This window comes from Hemiscyllium ocellatum, assembly GCF_020745735.1.
Source record: "Hemiscyllium ocellatum isolate sHemOce1 chromosome 15 unlocalized genomic scaffold, sHemOce1.pat.X.cur. SUPER_15_unloc_3, whole genome shotgun sequence".
NCBI lineage: Eukaryota > Metazoa > Chordata > Chondrichthyes > Orectolobiformes > Hemiscylliidae > Hemiscyllium > Hemiscyllium ocellatum.
Window position 1 is genome coordinate 45,855 of NW_026867467.1, and position 19,551 is coordinate 65,405.

Sequence of the window (19,551 nt, forward strand, 5' to 3'; positions counted from 1 at the left end):
TCTCCCGCCTTCGCTGAAAGAGGCAAATATCTCTCTTATCCTCAAAAAAGGAAAAGATCCAGAAGACTGTACATCTTATAGACCAATATCCTTGCTAAATGTAGATTTTAAAATCCTCTCTAAAATGTTAGCATTGAGACTAGAAAGGATACTGCCATATATTATAAAGGAGGATCAGACGGGATTTACTAAAGGCCGTAGATCATCCAATAATATTAGAAGGGTCTTGAATATGATCCAAGCCTGCCATCAGGGAAAGATACCAGGAGTAGTAATTTCATTAGACGCGGAAAAGGCATTCGATAGGGTTGAATGGTCATATTTGTTTTACACATTGGAAAGGTTTGGCGTTGGACAGGTGTTTACCAAATGGGTCTCAACATTGTATAGTGATCCCAAAGCAGTTGTTATTACCAATGGATTAAGATCGGATAGCTTCAGTGTGGGTAGGGGCTGCCGTCAAGGATGTCCTCTCTCGCCATTGTTATTTACGCTAATAATTGAACCACTAGCAGAAGCTATACGGACTGATCCTAATATAACGGCCCCGAGGATTGGTACAGGTAAACAGGTAAAATTACCCTTTATGCAGATGATGTTCTTTTATTCCTCAATAATCCTCTGATGTCAGTACCTCGTCTAATTCAAGTTATTAATACATTTAGTGCATTCTCAGGCTATAAAATTAATTTTTCAAAATCGGAGGCTATGCCAATAGGTGGCCTGGTTATGACACCCCACTTAGTGGACGGATCCCTCTTTCCCTTTCATTGGTCCCTGGAGGGCTTCTTATATTTAGGTATTTTTATTACTCCAGTATTTGATCAGTTGTATAGGGCTAATTTTGTGCAATTACTGGAAAGGATAAGGCAGGACCTCCAGCGATGGGGAGACCTTCCAATATCCTGGTTGGGTAGAATAGCACTAATTAAAATGAACGTTCTGCCCCGTCTCTTATATCCTATGAGAATGCTCCCGGTGATGCTGCCAAGGATAGCCCTACGTAAATTATATGGCTGGCTGGGTTCCTTTATTTGGAATCATAGACGGCCCCTTATTAAGCTGAAGAAGCTACAGCTTCCACAGGCAAGGGGAGGACTGGATTTCCCAGACTTTAGAAAATATCAGTTAAGTTCCCTATTAAGTTACATAGCTGACTGGGTCTTGTCTGATCCACAATCAATTTGGCTGGACATCGAGGCCTCCCAAGTAAAATACCCACTTACTAACCTCTTATTTTCAGACAAGAGGAAAATCATTACAGATCACTGTAAAAACCCCATAATACTAAACACAATTAAGGCCTGGAATATAATGCGGCAAAATGAGGGTAATTTACATAAAACATCCCCCTATGCACCGATAGTAGGGGCATGGGGATTCCAACCGGGGTTTACAGATGCCACTTTTAAACTCTGGAGATCCAGGGGTATCTCATGTTTAGGGGACCTATTTAAAGATGGGGTCCTGATGTCCTTTGAACAGCTGCGTCAGAAATTCGGGTTACCCAATGGAGACCTCTTTCGATACTTCCAAATTCGAGATTATATACAGAAGAAGACTACGTTAATGGATAGTCTTTATAAATCAGATAGAGAATGTAATGTCCTACGACCAGTAGGGGTATCCTCTGTTAGTACTATTTATCATTTACTACATGATGAAGTGTCAGGAGATATGGACAATCTGCTTAAAACATGGGATCAGGATTTGGGATTAGAAATCTCTATAGAAATGTGGAATGATATTTGGGAAAATGCTAGAAGAATTACTATCTGTAACAGAACCCAGGCTATCCAGCTGAAGATACTTCATAGGGCCCATATCGCACCGGCTCGATTGGCAAAATTTAAGGCAGGAGCATCTCCAATGTGTCCCAAATGCAAAATAGAGGTGGGCACTCTGGTACATTGCCTATGGACTTGTCATAAGATCCGTAGATATTGGACTAAAGTAGCAAGTACCCTGACAGACATTTTAGGAACGGAAACTAGAGTGGACCCTGTATCTCTCCTTTTGGGCTTTTCGAACTTTTCCTCCCTGGATATGCACGGGAAGAGACTATTTTCTATTCTCTCTTTCTGTGCAAGGAAAAATATTTTGATGAACTGGGTGGCTGAGGGCCCCCCTGGACTTTCAAATTGGCACAGATTAATTATGGAATATATTCCCCTTGACTTCCTTACAAATATGGTGCACCGAAAGACTGAATTATTTTATAAAATATGGCAGCCCTTTTTGAATTACATAAATGCAGATATTTCAGCTATCCTAACAAGGGCCTTTATTTAGTGAGGACTACAAACCTGGCTGCTCCGGGGCCCCTTGGGAGAGGAAACCCGCATGAATATGGGTTTTATTACATTTGATGTTAATACATTCCGAGCATGTAAGAGACTTAAGTATACACTCTGGTTAGTTATAGGTTAGATTAGTAGAATGTTGAGTTTTGTTTTTTTTAAATTTTATTTTGGTTTTTGTTTTTTTTTCTTTCCTTTGTTAAATTTTGACTATTGTATATTTGATTTAATTGTACATCAATGTTTGTATTTGAGAGTTTTGTTTATTTTTATAAACTTGCAAAAATGTTAAATTTCTAAGAAAAATATCTATTAAAAAAATGATGTTGAATTTTCAATGCAAGAACTGGTACAAATAATCACTTATTATTCAGTTCATTCATTGTCATTGATTATCAGGGTTATTTCCATTGTATGATTACATTAAATTCACTTAAATAATCACAGTACAATTCTCACCTCTATAGATATGTAAAGTGAATGTCAAATTATTAATGTTCCAAGTCAAACCAATTTCACATTTTGTTCTGTGTTATTCCAGGAATGATGGAATGTGTTACATTATTATGGGAAACAGGAACAAGTGAAGGTGGTGCCTCTCAGACGTGAGGCCTTAAAGCCAAAGGGCCAGGTGGTAGTTACAGTGGGGGAGGTACCTAGTGCCCCGCTCTCCTCAGAAGGCAGTCAGGACGGTGACACTGACTGGAACAGGTTAGACGATAAAGCGCCCATGTATGGTCAGAGGGACGGAAATGGGTGGGATGACCCACTGCTCTGTAAGACCCAGAAGGCAGTGTCTCTGGCACCGCTGGGCATCAAAGCTCAAACTTGGACAGACAATAGGGAGCAACAAAGGGAACTGACAGAAACTAAACCTGAACCGTTTACCCGTCTGAACGATAGATGTTGGTGAATGACCACCCAGCCTAATGGAGAAATGGTAATAATGGGCCTTATTGGGAGAATATGGATGAATTAGTTGAGGTACACAGTCTCACCAAAGATGATGTCAGGCCAAGATCTATCAGGCTAAGATGCCCTGACGTGTACAGCAGAACCTGTCCCTGCAATGAGAGGGTGGGGGTGTGAGCTAGTTCCCCCCAGTGCACAGCCGATCAGTGCCTCCAGGCATTTACAGATATTACAGGGACACACTGGGGAGGTGACAGGCTGAATGGGCTAAAATAACCTTGGTGACTCAGGGACCCAAGGGTAATATTGAGGATCATTCAGAGAGGAAGTCTGAGGTGTGTAAGGACCACGGGGGATATCCAAACCCCAATCTGTGATGATGAAATAGGTTTGATGTATTTTAAAGATGACATGGGACCCTATTTAACTGTAATTATAAACATGGGACTCCCAGTGGGAGATCATTCGAACCACATTCTAAATTGGGCCATGAGAGCTGAGGCAAACTCAGAAACACAGGGGAATAGCTGCAGTACAGGGAGGGGAACCAGACCCACAATGTTACAAGGGAAGCAGGAAAGGGGACATAGCCAAGGAACGTAGGCAGAGAGAGAAAGATAAATGTTCACATTGTGTGTGGCCTGTGTTCACGTCTGCAGAACTGCGGGCATGCCGCACTGTCAATGGATCAGTACTGTGGGAATGCTGCACTTTCAGAGGGTCAGTACTGACTGAGCGCAGCACTATCTTGTGGCCTAAGAGGAATATCTGAAATTGTTCAGTACCTTTCTGCCTCTGTCCCTGCTCAGCAATGATTCCCACATCCAAATTCCAGAGGCTGTGTTCAAACAGACCGCCTTCATTTGGTTGTTGAACCTGAAGAGGTTCCACCCTCTTTTCCCAGGGTTGGAGTTTTCGTTTCACGTGACTGACCTGTCAGCTCAAAGGGATATTTTCATGCTGCAGGGCAGAGGTTTATTCCTCAGCTTCCATGTGCTCATCCCAAATGAATCCCACTGCCCTGCACTCAGCAGAGTCATGTGTTCCTTATTTCTGAGCTTCCCAATGCTAATCCACATCCAGACTGACATCCCACACTCTTCCAAATTGCATAGGAGGTTAATTGCCTGGGAGAGAGGAGTGCTAAGAGGGGGAATAAAAATCTGAAAGGACTTTACAGTGACATTAAGGGTGAATTGATAATGAGAGAAAGAGGAGGTTGTGGAACACAGTGAGAGTTTGTGCATGGACTCAGAGGGTGTAGTGAATGGATGCATTATGTCAATGCTCATTGGGACAGGGGTGATATGAAATTGTGGAGATGCTCTGTGATACAATTAAATGAATTAGCATCTATATATATAGAAAGAGATGGTTCTGAGTGGTCTGATCTTCTTAAAACCCAATAAATCTCCAAAGACGGTGGAAATGTATCTCAGCTGAAAATGTGTTGCTGGTTAAAGCACAGCAGGTTAGGCAGCATCCAAGGAATAGTAAATTCGACGTTTCGGGCATAAGCCTTTCATCAGGAATTGTAGATGAAGAACAGCAGAGGTCCTTTGCAGGTCTGTGAGAGTGTTGTCCTGAGCTGGGGTAGGGCTGATTGCAGGGAATGTAGGTAGCGACGAATGGCTGCAAGGGTGGAGCGGAGGATCCGGAGGGAGGTCTGATGCTGGAGGCTTCGAATTTGTTGTAGGTACAGGTTGTCCTGGTTGGGTCCAAATTTTGTTGGTTGGAATGTAGTTCGGAGTCTGTGTGGGATCAGTCGGTTCCGTAGGCAGGTGCTGAGGAAGGAGATGTGGCTGTGGTAGGGAGTCTGTTTGAGAACGTGGCTGAAGAGCTTCTGTGCAGAGGAGATGACCTGGGGGGTGCAGTGAGAGAGAGACTCACTGAAATCCTTGTAGAGGGAGGAAGAGAGCTTCTTCAAGGAAGGCATCCTTGCAAGAGGATTTGCAGCAGGTTAAAATCTTCGGGTAAAAAATGAGGTCTGCAGATGTTGGAGATCACAGCTGAAAATGTGTTGCTGGTTAAAGCACAGCAGGTTAGGCAGCATCCAAGGAACAGGAAATTCGATGTTTCGGGCATAAGCCCTTCATCAGGAATCAAACTGGAAATGTATCTCAGTTTACCGAATGAGGTGATGGAGGAAGTAACAGGTACACTTGCAAACATTTTCAAATCCCCTCTGGCCACAGGAGAGGTGACATCGGACTGGCCACATGGTACTGTTACTCAAGAAGGAGCATGGGATATACCAGGCAGCTACAGGCCAGTCAGGCTAATATCGTGGGTGGGACGTCTGTTGGAAGCAATTTTGGGAGATAGAATTAATCAGCATTTAAAGAGACTGGAGTTCATGAAGAACAGTCAGAATGGTTCTGTTAAGGGGAGGTCAGGTCTGACCAATGGGATTGCACTTTTTAAGGAGGTGACCAGGTGTGTAAATAAGGGTAATGTTTTCCTGTCGTACGCTTGGAGGTGAGTAAGGCTTTTATCAGGCCCCATACTGGAAACTGATAGTGAACATAAAAACTCAACACCCAAGGAATTTGGCACAGAATGCTGAGTGACAGGAAGCAGACAGTGATGGCCCAGTTAGAAATCCCTGTCCATTCCTGTCTCACAGAAGTTACTGTTGGGTGTCCTGCTGATGTGGCTGATAGAAAAGATTTAGATTTGAATGGTGGATGGTTAATCAGTGGGTTCATGAATGATACGAAGATTGGTGGGGTGATAAATACTGAGGAGGATAGCCTTAGGTTACAGAAGGATGGAGATGGCCTTGTCAGATGGACCGATCCGTGGTAACGGGTGAGGTGCCCGAAGACTGGAGGGTGATTAATGATGGGCCATTATTGAAGTAAGGCTGCAAGGAACAGCCATTGAACTATGGAGCTGTGAGCCTGATGGCAGTGGTGGGTAAGCTGTTGGAGGGCATTCTGAGAGACAATTTACATGCATTTGGAAAAGCAAGAATTGATTAGGCATGGTCAGCATGGCTTGTAGAAATGGCTTGTCCAATTTGATTGAGTTTTTGAAGGGTTGACTGAGAAGATAGATGAGAAGGTTTCACATGGAAGACTGCTTAGTAAAAGGTTAGATGGCATGACATGCAGGGAGAGAGGACAGCACGGTGCCTCAATGGTTAGCACTGCTTCCTCACAGCACCAAGGATGCAACTTTGATTCTAGCTCCCGGTCACTGTCTGTGTGAAGTTTGCACATTCTCCCTGTATCTGTGGGTTTCCTCCGGGTGCTCCAGTTTCTACTGACAATCCAAAGATGTGCAGTTTAGGTGGGGTGGCCATGGGAAATGCAGAATTACCGGGATAGAATAGAGAGTTTGAGTGTAGGTGAGATGCTTTTCAGACAGTCGCTGAAGACCTGATGGGTCGAATGGCTTGGTTTTACACTGTAGGAATTCTGCGATTAATCCAGAGACCCAATAATGTTCTGAGGACCAGGGCTCCAACCTTGGACTGCGGTGGATGTGGGTCCTTACAGTCTGAAGGGGTTTGTGGATGAACGCAGTCTGAGAGTTGGCCTGGGCTGTGTTCTGAGGTGTTGAGGGTGTGAATGTTTTGTGGAGGTACTGTCAGAGGGGCATTGTGGGTAAACACAATGGAGTGGTGCTTTCTGAGGGATGAGGGAGCACTATCTGGTGGTACAAGGTGCAGAAGGTAGGAAGGTACAGACACACTTCCCTAATCATTCCCTCAGGGTCTGCAAGGCCGGCTGGTGTCGTAATTTGGGACGGAGGCCACGTCCATTTTAGAAGATTCAGATCTTTTTAAACAATCAGTGAAAAGTAACGTCACCATCTGTCTTAAACATGGATTGGAGGAAAACTGTTGTCAACCTAAGGTCACTTGTTGCTTGGAGACGCTTTAGAAAAGCAGGCACCCAAACAGACCAACGCTGTCGATGCAAGAAGTGGTGCACAGGAAGATTCAACAAGTCATTTGTAGTTGCAGTCTGTCTCCCTAGAGCAGTCATCATGCAAGGTCAGGGTTCAGTCCGAGGAGAAGTAACTCTCCATCGAACCTTCCTTCATGTTTGTACAGTAATCGTGGTTGTGTGAGTGTGTGTGTGTATCTCTGTGTGAGAGAGAGAGAGAGAGAGACAGAGGGCGAGTGTCTGTCCGTGTGTGTGAGAGAGAGTGCGTGTGTGTATCTCTGTGTGTCTACGTGTGTGAGAGAGGGATTATGTGTTTGTGTATGTGTCTGTCTGAGTGTGTGTTTGTGTGCGTGTGTGTGTGTGAGAGAGAGAGGAATGTGTGTGTGTTTGAGAGAGTGAGAGTGTGTGTTTGAAAGAGAGAGTGTGTGTTTGTGTGTTTGTGTGTGAGAGAGAGAGGAATGTGTGTGTGCAAGAGAGAGAGTGTGTGTATGTGTTTGAGGAAGTGAGTGCGTGTGTATCTGTTTGAGGGAGTGAGAGTGAGTGTTTGAGAGAGTGAATGTCTGTGAGAGAGAGTGAGTGTGACTGTGTTTGAGGGAATGAGAGTGTGCGTGTGTTTGAGAGAGTGAGAGAGTTGTGTGTGTGTAAACTAGCCAGTCTTATTGTGTGCCCAGCTGCTGTTTCAGGTGAATTGTTCCTTGTGTCTCCATAGACACAAAAGCTGCAAGATTTGATGAACTGGGGGAAAGAGAGTGTTGTTCATTCCAGTGGGAATTCATCCAGTAAACCTTCTCTGAACCATTCCTCACACACGAAGGTCCCTCTGGCAGTGCAGTGACTAGTCCTGCACACAGGGCTCCAGGTACAAACCAATGTAATGTCACCATAGTCTTACCAGAGCATGGGACAGCTCCTCATCACAGAGCAGTGTCTGGTGGGGATTTAATCAGAGGGTCACCATGGGCCAGCTGAGGGGAGAGGTTGGGAAGGAGAGCCCTTCAGGGACTGAAACCACGCTATTGGTTTTACTCTGCATTGTAAACCAACTGTCCAGCCAACTGTGCTAACTGACTTCATTCCGGGGCATGCCCTGTATAACCCAATCATAGCCAGCCTGCACCTCAATAGGAGCCACAAGCAAGGCCATTCGGCCCCCACCCTAACCCAGAATGGAGAGTACGGGAAGCTGATGAAGGAAACAAGTCCCTCCCATGTGGCCTTCTGAAATGGAGCTGGAGGACAGAGCAGACCTGGCCTGCTGTTTGCTTCCCTGAGACTGGCCTGCGCCACCTTGCAGTGAGAGACTGAGGGGAACCTCGAGGAGATTTCACTTCTCACTGAGAGGCTGCAACTCCAATCCAAATCAGGCTGGTTCCCTCCGAGACTCACGGAAGAGTGCAGCACTCTACAGATCAGGCCCTTGTGGAGTCATAACCTCCAGTGTGTGGGCCCAGAGCTGGGAGATAGCATTAAGAACATAAGACCATCCGAAATAGGAACAGGAGGAGACCATTCAGTTCCTCGAACCTGCTCTGCTGTTCAACAGGATCATGGATGATTCAACATTTGATTTCGGAGCTGGAACCAGGACAATACAGAGACAGAGAATGAAATTATTCTGCCATGAAGACTCATCAGAGAGAGAGAGCGAACACACACACACACACACAATTACACAAGAATTGTGGGATTCAGGCTGTCTGTGGGAATTTTGCCACAAGAAGCGAGCTCTGGACTGGGAAGAGACAAAGGAGCAAAATGCTAGAGAGGGGTCTGATCCCACAGATTTCACTGCTTCCGTCTCTCACTGCAGCTCTCATGTCTATTTCTGTATTCCCAGTTCTCCCTCCCATGTCTTTCCTTCAATCCCTATCTCTCAACATCCTTCACATCTCTGCCCTGTTAACATTTCCCAGTAGATTCCCTTCCCCCTTTGTCACCTAACCAGATTTTCCAGGAATGTTTAATCATTTAGTCTTTCACAAAACCAACACCTTGCTCATCTCTCTCTGCATCTATCTCTCAGCTCTGTGGGATCTTGCTTTTCTTGCCTGTACATCATTCTCACTGCATCGCAGCAGCCCCCCCACCCCCCTCCCCCACCATCACCCAACTCTCTCAGCTCTATCTCTCTGCTGTTGCAACTCCTCTCTCTCTCTCTCTATCCTATGTCTCTCCCTGGGGTTTCTGTCTTGCTGTCTGTCTGACCTTCTCTTCCTGCCTTTCTCTCTCATTTTCGTGATGTATCTGTCTGACATTGTATTTCTCTTCCTGAAGTTCCACTCTCTTCTCTGTCTGTCTCTCTCCTGCTCTCTCTCGTTCTTCTCACTTTCTCTCCCTCTTTCTGCCTGCATGTCTTTCACTTGTTCTCTCCCTCCCTCTCACTGTCTGTCTGTCCATCTCTCTTTCAGTCCTGTCGTTTCTCTCCCTCTTTCTCCCTGGACCCTCTGCTCTGTCCCAGTGACTGGGGAAGGGGCAATGGGAAGAGTTTGCCTCAGTGCCTGGTCTCTCCCAGGATTTACCCCGACTGTGGGGAGGGGGTGAGTGGAAGGAACATGGAGTACTTTTCTGAGTGAGTCTGAAATAGAGAAAAAGAGAAAGGGAGAGTGACAAAAAGAGAGAGAGAGATGGAGAAAGTGGAGATGGAGAAAGTGGGGAGAGAGAGAGATGGGCAGTGAGAGTCAGGGAGACGGAGAGAGTGAGAGAAGGACAGAGTGAGAGAGAGAGAGAGAGAAGGACATATATGGAGGGAGAAGGACAGTGTGTACGACTGGCGATGGTTTCAGAGTGGGATCTTACAGTGTGGAAACAGGCCCTTTGGCCCATCAAGTCCACACCGACCCGCTGCAGCACAACCCACCCATACCCTTATATTTGCACCTTACCTAACAGTACGGGCAATTTAGCATGGCCAATTCACCTGACCCGCACATCTTTGGACTATGGGAGGAAACCCACGCAGACATGGGGAGAACACAGTCAGTTGCCTGAGGCAGGAATTGAACCCAGGTATCTGACACTGTGAGGCAGCAGTGCTAACCACTGTGCCACCCTGCCATCCATGTGGAGTTTGCACATTCTCCCTGTTTCTGCATGGGTTTGTACTCAGTGCTCCAGTCCAAAGATGTGCAGCTGAGATGATTGTCCATGGTACATTTGCCCCAGAGTGACAAGGATTGTGCAAGTTATTTGGATTAGCCCTGGGAAATGCAGGGATAGGGTGGGGGTGCTGGGCCTGAGGTCAGTGCAGACTTGAGGGGCAACATGGCATCTTGCACACTGTAAGGATTCTATTCTGTAATTTTATGCCTCACAGCACTCTGAGAAAAGGAGAAAAATCTCTTCATCTCTGGAACCAATCAAAGTTGCCTTATTTCAGAGTTTAAAAAGTGCCCTCTAGCTCTAGGCTCAATTTTAGTGTTTCTTGCAAAGAATCACCCATGAAGGAAACATTGCTGCAGCTGTTCCCAGTTTTACTGAGATCACAGCTGGAGGACTGTATGAGGCTTTATTTTATCTCCTTCCCTCAGAAAGAATTGAATTATATGAGAAGGTGTATGGACACAGCTCACTCAGTTGATTTCTGGGATGACGAGTTTGGATGTATGACTGTTGCACTTCGGATGTATAACCTTTGAAGTTCACCAGAAATAGACATGATCATATTGAGGCATAACTGGCCCTGAGAGGAGTGACAGGGTGGATGCTGAGAGGATGGCTCCCCACGTGCGGGTGTGTAGAACTGTAGCATTTTTGAAAATGTGGCCTCTTCCATTCCAGACTGAGATGAGGATGTATCTGATAATGTGTTGCCCAGAGAGCAGGGAAGGCTGAATTTGATAGATATTTGATCAACTAGACAGCCAGTGCTTATGTGGGTCATGTTTGAGGGGTTGAATGGTCTACTTCTGCTTTTATTTGTTGTGCATCATGTCACAAATAGGAGGTGATTTGGTGCAAGGACAATCACTTTAAATGTAAGGGTGCTTCCATTTTAGACTGAGATGAGAATGCTCCTTTGTCCTGAGGGATGTGCTAACTGTGGCATTCTCATCTGCAGGGAGAAGTGAAGATATTCAAGGCTTATTCAGTAGCTCCTTGATGGTCAAGGAAGCCCATGTTTATTGGGAACAGAGATGGACATGGAGTTCAGCCACAGTCAGATCAGCTCTGATCTGTCTGAATGGTGTAGCAGGGACCGAATGGCCAACTGGTGCTCCTACATCCCATGTAATGTCACACAACACGTCTCTCACTGAATTCCTCAAGGCTGTTACTGAAGCACAGGACTACACCATTCAGCCCTCTAAAGAGTTGCACAGGAACTTGCATTCAGCACTTAGAGCGTACTGCACAGTGTACCAAGGAGGTGATGCAACTCTTTTAAACAGCTATAGAGGAAACAGAGAAGAAAGAATAAAGAACAGTACAGCACAGTAACAGGCCCTTTGGCCCACCAAGACTGTGCTCACACTTGATGCCTTTCCAAATGAAACACCTTTTATCTTTTCATGGTCCATATCCCTTGATTCCCTACTTATTCAAGAAATTGCTATGTATCCACGTCCACCATTACGTTTCGGAAGTGCATTCCAGGCACTTATCACCATCTGTGTAAAAAAGCTGTCTCACATCTCCTTTAAACTTTCCCTTCTTACCTTAAAACTACGGCCCCTTGTAATTGAGATGAGTATCCTGGGAAAAAGGCTCAGACTATCCATTTTGTCCATGCCTCTTATAATTTTTTCAACTTCTTTCAAGTCGCCCCTCATTCATCAACGTTCAAGTGAAAACACTATAAGTTTGTCCAATCTCTCCTCATTGCTAATACCTTCCAAACCAGGCAGCAACCTGGGAAACCAAAGTCTCCACATCTTTCTGGTAGTGTGGTGATCAGAAATATACACAAAATTCCACAAGTGGACTAACTGAAGTTCTAGAAATGACTTACCAATTTCTATCCTCCCCGCCCTGGCCAAAGAATGCAAGCATGCCATTTGCCTTCTTGACAATCTTAACCATTTACATTGCTACTTTCAGGGAACTGTCGAACTGTTGCCTGGATCTCTCTGTTTGTAGATGCAACTAAGATTGAGCTGTGTAGGATTATCAGGAGCATGGACAGGATGGGTAGAAAAGTAGGAGGCTTAGAAGGTTTCTGAGAGAGAAAACAAAATCACCTCAAAGGTGGTAGGATTCTGGGATGCACTGACTGGGATGGTAGTTGAGAGTTGGGACCTCACAACCTGCAAAAAGTAAACATCTGAAGTGTCATAAAAATGAAGGATACGTGCCTCATGTTGGAAAGTGAGACTTGTGTAGGTAGTTGAGTATTTGTGGCAGGATAGACTCGATAAGCCTCTTTGTATTGTTGATTCCATGATTCTAAGCCCTGAATTGAATGGTATGTTTGGTGATTCTATGGACAATGAAGAGGCAGAGAACTTGTAAGTGTCTGGAATCATAAGATCAGATTCAGAAAGGATGGGAGCTATCCTTCCATAAAAGGGCATGAACGACCCAGCATTTCTGCAACAATAAGTTGTTGTTATTACTGAGTGTAGATTCGAATTAATTGAATTCAAAAATCACCAGCTGTTCTGGAGGGGATTTGAACCCACAGTAATAGCCTGGAGCTCTGATGGCAAATGCAGTGATATTATCTCAATCCCACTGGCTCCAAAAGTCAGCACTTCTGAGGGGGACACTTTATGTTTCTGGTCAAATTATTTGTGGCTGGAAGAGAATAGGAACAGTTGAATCTGGCTGTACCAAAAGGGCAGATGATGGTTTGTTCAGCAGCTAGACTGAGACAAAAGGAGAGACTTGAGATATTGTGGAGTTGGTAGTGAACAGGATTGGTGCTGGAGAGAATATGGAAATAGATATCAGCTTAGAGCAAAAGTGCTTGTTGGTGTTGTGAACAGTTTGATTCCGCTTCAGCATTAAAATTGTTTACTGAAAAATGTGTTGCTGGAAAAGCGCAGCAGGTCAGGCAGCATCAAAGGAGCAGGAAAATCGACGTTTTGGGCATAAGCCCTTGTTTGGTAAGGAATGCAGTTTGTGGACAGAAATCATGGCAATGGCTTCCTTTTTTTCAGAATTTAATTAATGAGGACAGTAATTTAGTTCAACAAGGTTTATTGAATACATAGTCAGATAGAAAGACTTACCAGGAATAATAGTTAGTATAAGATAGAAACCAGCTTGAATCAGCCAAATTACACTCAAGATCCACCCAATCTTGAGAAAGATTGTAAAGACCCAAATATAAACTCCTGGTCATTATTGGAACTTTCCAGTCTGTTGTTCTCATATCCTGGTCCATGATTGGAACATTCCAGTGCATTGTTCTCAGACTCTGATCTCTTCCCTCCCTCCCTCCCTCTTGAGCTGTTGTTCCTGGTAAGTGCTGAAAGTGAAGTTCCTCCTGATACTGTGTGAGAACATTGTCAGAGCCCTTTATTAATAGGAAGTAAACCTTTTAGTGAAACAATTTGATGCATGGAGACTGACATTAACTACAATCCCTGAACGAACAGGTTCAGTTAACCCCATTCAATCCAATTTGTTTTTTTGCCATGTTAAATTATAGCATTTGTTCAATCTAGATGGGATGTCTGAGTGTTTCTAAGGGATGGACACAGCAGCAAAGTGTTGTGGAATAGAATAGACATGGAAGGGTGATCAGAGGACTGAAGAGTTTTTAATTACATCTCTTTTCATAACCGAAGAGACAAACCCTGAAATAAAGAACAGCCAATATAATATAATCGAAATATTAGGGATACTTCCATAGTCTACATTTGAGAAGAATAATTTGTTCCTCAAAATCATTGGATTTACAAGAAGCAACTAGAATAGAGATGCAAATGGAAAACACGTATCTGGACAAGAAAGTTCAAATTATTAAGCTAGTATCAGGGCAGGTCAATGAACATAGTGTTGTAGATTTTCTCAACAGGACCAAAATACAATCAAGGGTCATTTAATAGACAGTATCTGAAAGCTGAGTTGGAAGGAGGGGAGAGTAAATATCCCACAATGGCTGACAAAGATAATTCCACGTGATATCCGATTTAAAGAAAAACCATGTTAAAATTATAACCTCACTCACTGAACTGCTCCACTTCCCCAAATGTCTATCCGCTTTAAGATGGTCCTCCAAATCTACTTGTTTAACATTCTTAACCTGACAATTCCTTCCAAGTCTGAGTATCAACTATGTTTTATTTGCTATCATAAGATTGTTGGTGTAGCCACTGCGATCCTGTGGCAGTGAGAGATTGTGGTGTTGTGGATGAGATTAGTTACTCCAGACAATAGTGCTGTGTCAGGATAGTTTGTTTCAGCAGCATGATGTCAAATGGTCAGGGTGTCTGCGACTTATTCTTAATGTTTATGTTAGTGCAATAATGAGGCATAAATACAGAGCTAGCTAAAGTGAATTCACAGATGTATTAGCGTACACTTAGAGATTATTTCAGAATACAGAATATAGATAAGACACATGGAAAGTTAATGAGCTATACAGCATGAAACAGACCCATCAGTCCAACTCCTCCATGCTAACAAGGTATCCTAAACTGATATAGTCCCATTTGCTGGCATGAAGCTAATTTCTCTCTAAACTCTTCTTATTCATGTACTGATCCAGATGCCTGTTAAATGTTGTAACTGTCCCAGTCTCTCCCACCTCCCCAGCCAATTCATTCCATACACGCACCACCATCTGCATGAAAAAATGTTGCCCGTCAGGTTTTTTTTCAACTTTTCCTCTCTCAACTTAAACCTATTCCATCTATTTTTGGACTTCTCTCCCCTGGAGAAATGATCTTGGCTAGTCACACTACACATGTCCCTCATGATTTTATAAACCTCTATAAAGTCACCCTTCAGACTCCAATGCTCTGGGGATGAATCCCCAGATTATTCAGCCTCTCCTTATAACTCAAACCCTTCAATTTTAGAAACATTTTTGTAAATACTTTCTGAACCTTTTCAAATTTGACAATATAGTTCCTATTGCAGGAAGACCAGGATTGAACACAGTATTACAAAAGTGGCCAAACAAATGTCCTGTACAGCTGCAATATGATGTCCTAATTTCTATATTCAATGCATTGATCAATAAATGCAAACATGCCAAAAGCCTTCTTCACCAGCCTGTCTACCTGCAACTCCACATACAAGGAGCTATGCCCCGTACCCCTCGGACACTTTGTTTGGCAATACTTCCAATGCCCTCCCATTAAGTATATAAGACCTACTCTGGTTTGCCTTACCAATGTGTAAGAAATATTTCAAGGAATAGACTCACCATTCACAAGTTAATTTGAAATGTAAAGAAAAGAAAATGCAATTATGAATAGATAGACGTCAGATCAGAGATTGAACAGCATATCAAAAAATGAAGGAAGTACAATAAAAAAAATTAGAGTATGAGAGAAAGTTCCACCAAACTGTAAAAGTTGTCATAAATAAATAATGGCAAAAGACAAGTGTTGGACTGAAGGATGAACAAATGCTCAAAGAAAAGAAGGAAGTAGGTGTAGCTCTTGTAACAAAAGAGTGGATTGCCATTAGCCCTAATCACATTGAATGGTAGAGCTGGCTCAAGGGGTTCAATGGCTTATTCCTGCTTTTATCATCTCTGTTTCTATGTAACAGCTATCTTACATCTTTACTGTCAATGAGAGGTGAGTGAGGATCCCTGTGTTTGTGTGTGCGTGTGTGTGTGGGACAGAGCGAGGGAGAGAAAGAAAGGGAGAGATAGAGAGATAGACAGTGAGAGAGAGATAGACACAGAGAGAGTGCGAGAAAGGCTGTGAGTCTATGGGTGTAAGTGTGTGTGAGGGTGCAAGTGGCTGTTTGTGTGTTTCTCTCTGCAAGTAATAGAGAGAGAGGGCCACCTGACAGTGTGATTGAAGAGTGAGCTTGTGAGAGTGTATGAGTGTGAAAGTATTTGTATAAGTAAGGTGAGAGTGAGGGTTTTGAAGATGCTTGAGTTTGTCAGAGTGTGAGCATATGTGTAATCCTTGGAGACCAGTAAGTGATTGGGAGTGAGCATGTGTATGTGAGAGTATGAGGGTCTCTCGCATTGTCACACTGAAATACACACAGAATCAAAAACACAGTTCTGATCAACACACACATATGCATGTACACATGGGTAAACACATACACATATGTACATATTTGTATAAGGCATGCTGGCTTTCACAGAGAAAGAATTTGAATATAGGAGTAGGGTAGTCTTGCTACAGTAACACAGGGCCTTGGTGAGGCCACACATTAAGTATTGTGTGTAGCTTTGTTCTCCTAGTCTGAGGAAGGACTGTCTTGATTTTGAAAGAGTCCAGTGAAGGTTCACCAGACTGATTGCCGGAATGGCAGAACTGACAGATAAAAAATGATTGGATTGACTAGGCTTGTACTCACTGGAATGTAGAAGAATGAGGAGGAATCTCATTAAAAAAACCCCATAAAATCCTGATGGGACTGAATTGGCTAGGGCAGGAAGTATTTTCCCGATGTTGGGAAGTCCAGAACCATGGGTCACAGTCTAAGATACTCACCCCTGGTCAATCGATGTGACAGAGGATAAAGGTCGACTGAGCCAGGTTTAAATACCCGCAGGTCTGTCACCCAACGTCTATCTCCTCTAAATCCCAGTTGATCCATGATTTGGAGATGCTGGTATTGGACTGGGGTGTACAAAGTTAAAAATCACACAACACCAGATGATAGTCCAACAGGTTTGATTGGAAGCACTAGCTCTTGGAGTGCTGCTCCTTCATCAGGATGTTGTGGAATACAGTTGATCCAGTCAGCTCCCACCTCTCTCTACCTGGAACACATTTCCCCCAGCTATGGATCATACCAACAATCATCCTTGTGGATTAGAGAAGGGTGTTGGAGAAAACAACAAGTTAATGGTTTAACCCAGGTCAGTCCCTGTCCCTCACCACAGGTCTCTTGATGTGGAATACACACAGACACAAAGCTGCAGTTTCACATCTAGAACAGCCAGAGCACATGGTTACAACATAAATTGCAATTTTGCACAAGTTACTGCAAGTTTGTTCCACAAATGATCACTGTCTGTGTGGAGTTTGCACATTCTCCCCATACCCACGTGGGTTTCCTCACACAGTCCAAAGATATGCAGGTCAGGTGAATTAGCCATGTTAAATTGCCCATAATGTTAGGTATATTTGTCAGAGGGAAATGGGTCTGGGTGGGTTACTCTTTGGAGGGTCGGTATGGAATTGTTGAGCCAAGTGGCCAGTTTCCAAACTGGAGGGAATTGAATCTGATTGCCCCTTACCTTCCTTCAATCACCTTAAAATTGTGACTTCTTGGGAAAAGTTTCTGTCCATCTACTCTATCTATTTCTCTCATTACCTTGTACACTTCCATCAAGTCACCTCTCTTCCTTCTTCTTTCAAATGAGTAAAGCCGTAACTCACTCAACCTCTCTTCATGAGACAAGCCCTCCAATCCAGACAGCATCCTTTACTCTATCTACAGCACCATTGGCCTTTGTGTCATTGAAAAACTTACCAACCCACCCTTCCACTTCTTCATCCAAGTCATTTATATAAACACAAAGAGCAGAGGCCCAAAAACCTATCCCTGAGGGATATCAATGGTCACCAACCTCCATGGTGGAATACTTTTCCATCCACTACCACTCACTGTCTTCTTTCTGCTGGCCAATTCTGTATCCAGGCAGCCAAATTCCCCTGTACTCCTTAACGCTCTGAATGAGCTTACCATAGGTAACCTTATCAAATGCCTTTCTGAAATCCATATATACCACATCCACTGCTCGATTGGTTTTGCGTGTGGGAAATCATGTCTCACGAGCTTGATTGAGTTTTTCGATGAAGTAACAAAGAGGATTGATGAGGGCAGAGAGCTGGACATGATCTCCATGGACTTCAGTAAGATACTCGACAAGGTTCCTCATGGAACACTGGTTGGAAGGTTAGGTTGCATCGAATACAGGGAGAACTAGCCATTTGGATACAACATGGTTCAAAGGCAGAAGACAGAGAGTGGTTGTAGGACGGTTGCTTTTCAGACTGGAGGCCTTTAACCAGTGGTGTGCCACAAGGATCTGTGCCGGGTCCATTAGTTTTCATCATTTATACAAATGATTTGAATGGGAACATACGAAGTTTAGTTAGTAAGTTTGCAGATGACACCAAAATCTGAAGTATAGTGGATATCGAAGAAGGTTATTCCAGATTACAATGTCACCTTGACCAGATGGGCCAATGGGCTGGGAATGGCAGATGAAGCTTAATTTAGATAAATGTGTGGTGCTGCATTTTGGAAAAGCAAATCAGAGCAGGACTTGTACACTTACTAATAAGGTCTGAGGGAGTGTTGCTGAAAAAGAGACCTTGGAGTGCAGGTTCATAGTTGTTTCAAATTAGAGTCGCAGGTAGATAGGATAGTGAAGAAGGTGTTTGATATGTTTTCCTTTATTGATCAGAGCATTGACTACAGGATTTGGGAGGTGATTTGCAGCTGTACAGGACATTGGTTAGATCATTTTTGGAATATTGCATGTAGTTCTGGTCTTCCTATCAGAAGGATGTTGTGAAACTTGAAATGGTTCAGAAACAATTTACAATGATATTGCTAGTGTTGGAGAATTTGAGCTATAGGGAGAGGCTCAGTAGGCTGGGGCTGTTTTCCCTAGTGTATTGTAGCTGAGGGATGACTTTATAAAGGTTTATAAAATCATGAGGGGCATGGATAGGATAAATAGACAAGGTCTTTTCCCTGGCATGGAGGAATCCAGAACTAGAGGGCACAGGTTTAGAGTGAGAGGGGAAAAATATAAAAGAGACCTAAGGGGCAATGTTTTCATGCAGAAATGCATGTATGGAATGAGCTGCTAGGGGAAGTGGTGGAGGCTGGTACGATTAGACCATTTAAGAGGCATCTGGATGGGTATATGAATTGGAAGGATTAAGCAGGATATGGGCCAAGTGCTGGAAAATGGAACTAAGTAGGTTAGGATATTTAGTCAGCATGGACGAGTTGGACCAAAGGGTTTGTTTCCATGCTGTACATCTCGATGACCTTCATCAAATTGTCTCATCACTTCCTCAAAGAAGTCAATAAGGCTTGTGAGACATGACCTGTCCCTCACAAAGCCACTGACTATCTTTATTCAAACTATGTTTTTCCAAATAGTCATAAATCATTTCTCTCAGAATCCTTTCCAGTACTTTGCTTACTACAGTCATAAAACTGACTGATCTGTAATTCCCATAGATTTCCCTATTCCCTTTCTTGAAAAGAGGATCAACATTCACCTCCCTCTAATCAGCCGGTACTACTCCCAAGGAGAGTGTGGGTGCAAAGATCATCACCAGACATGCAGCAATCTCATTCCTCACTTCCTGTAGTAACCTTGGATATGT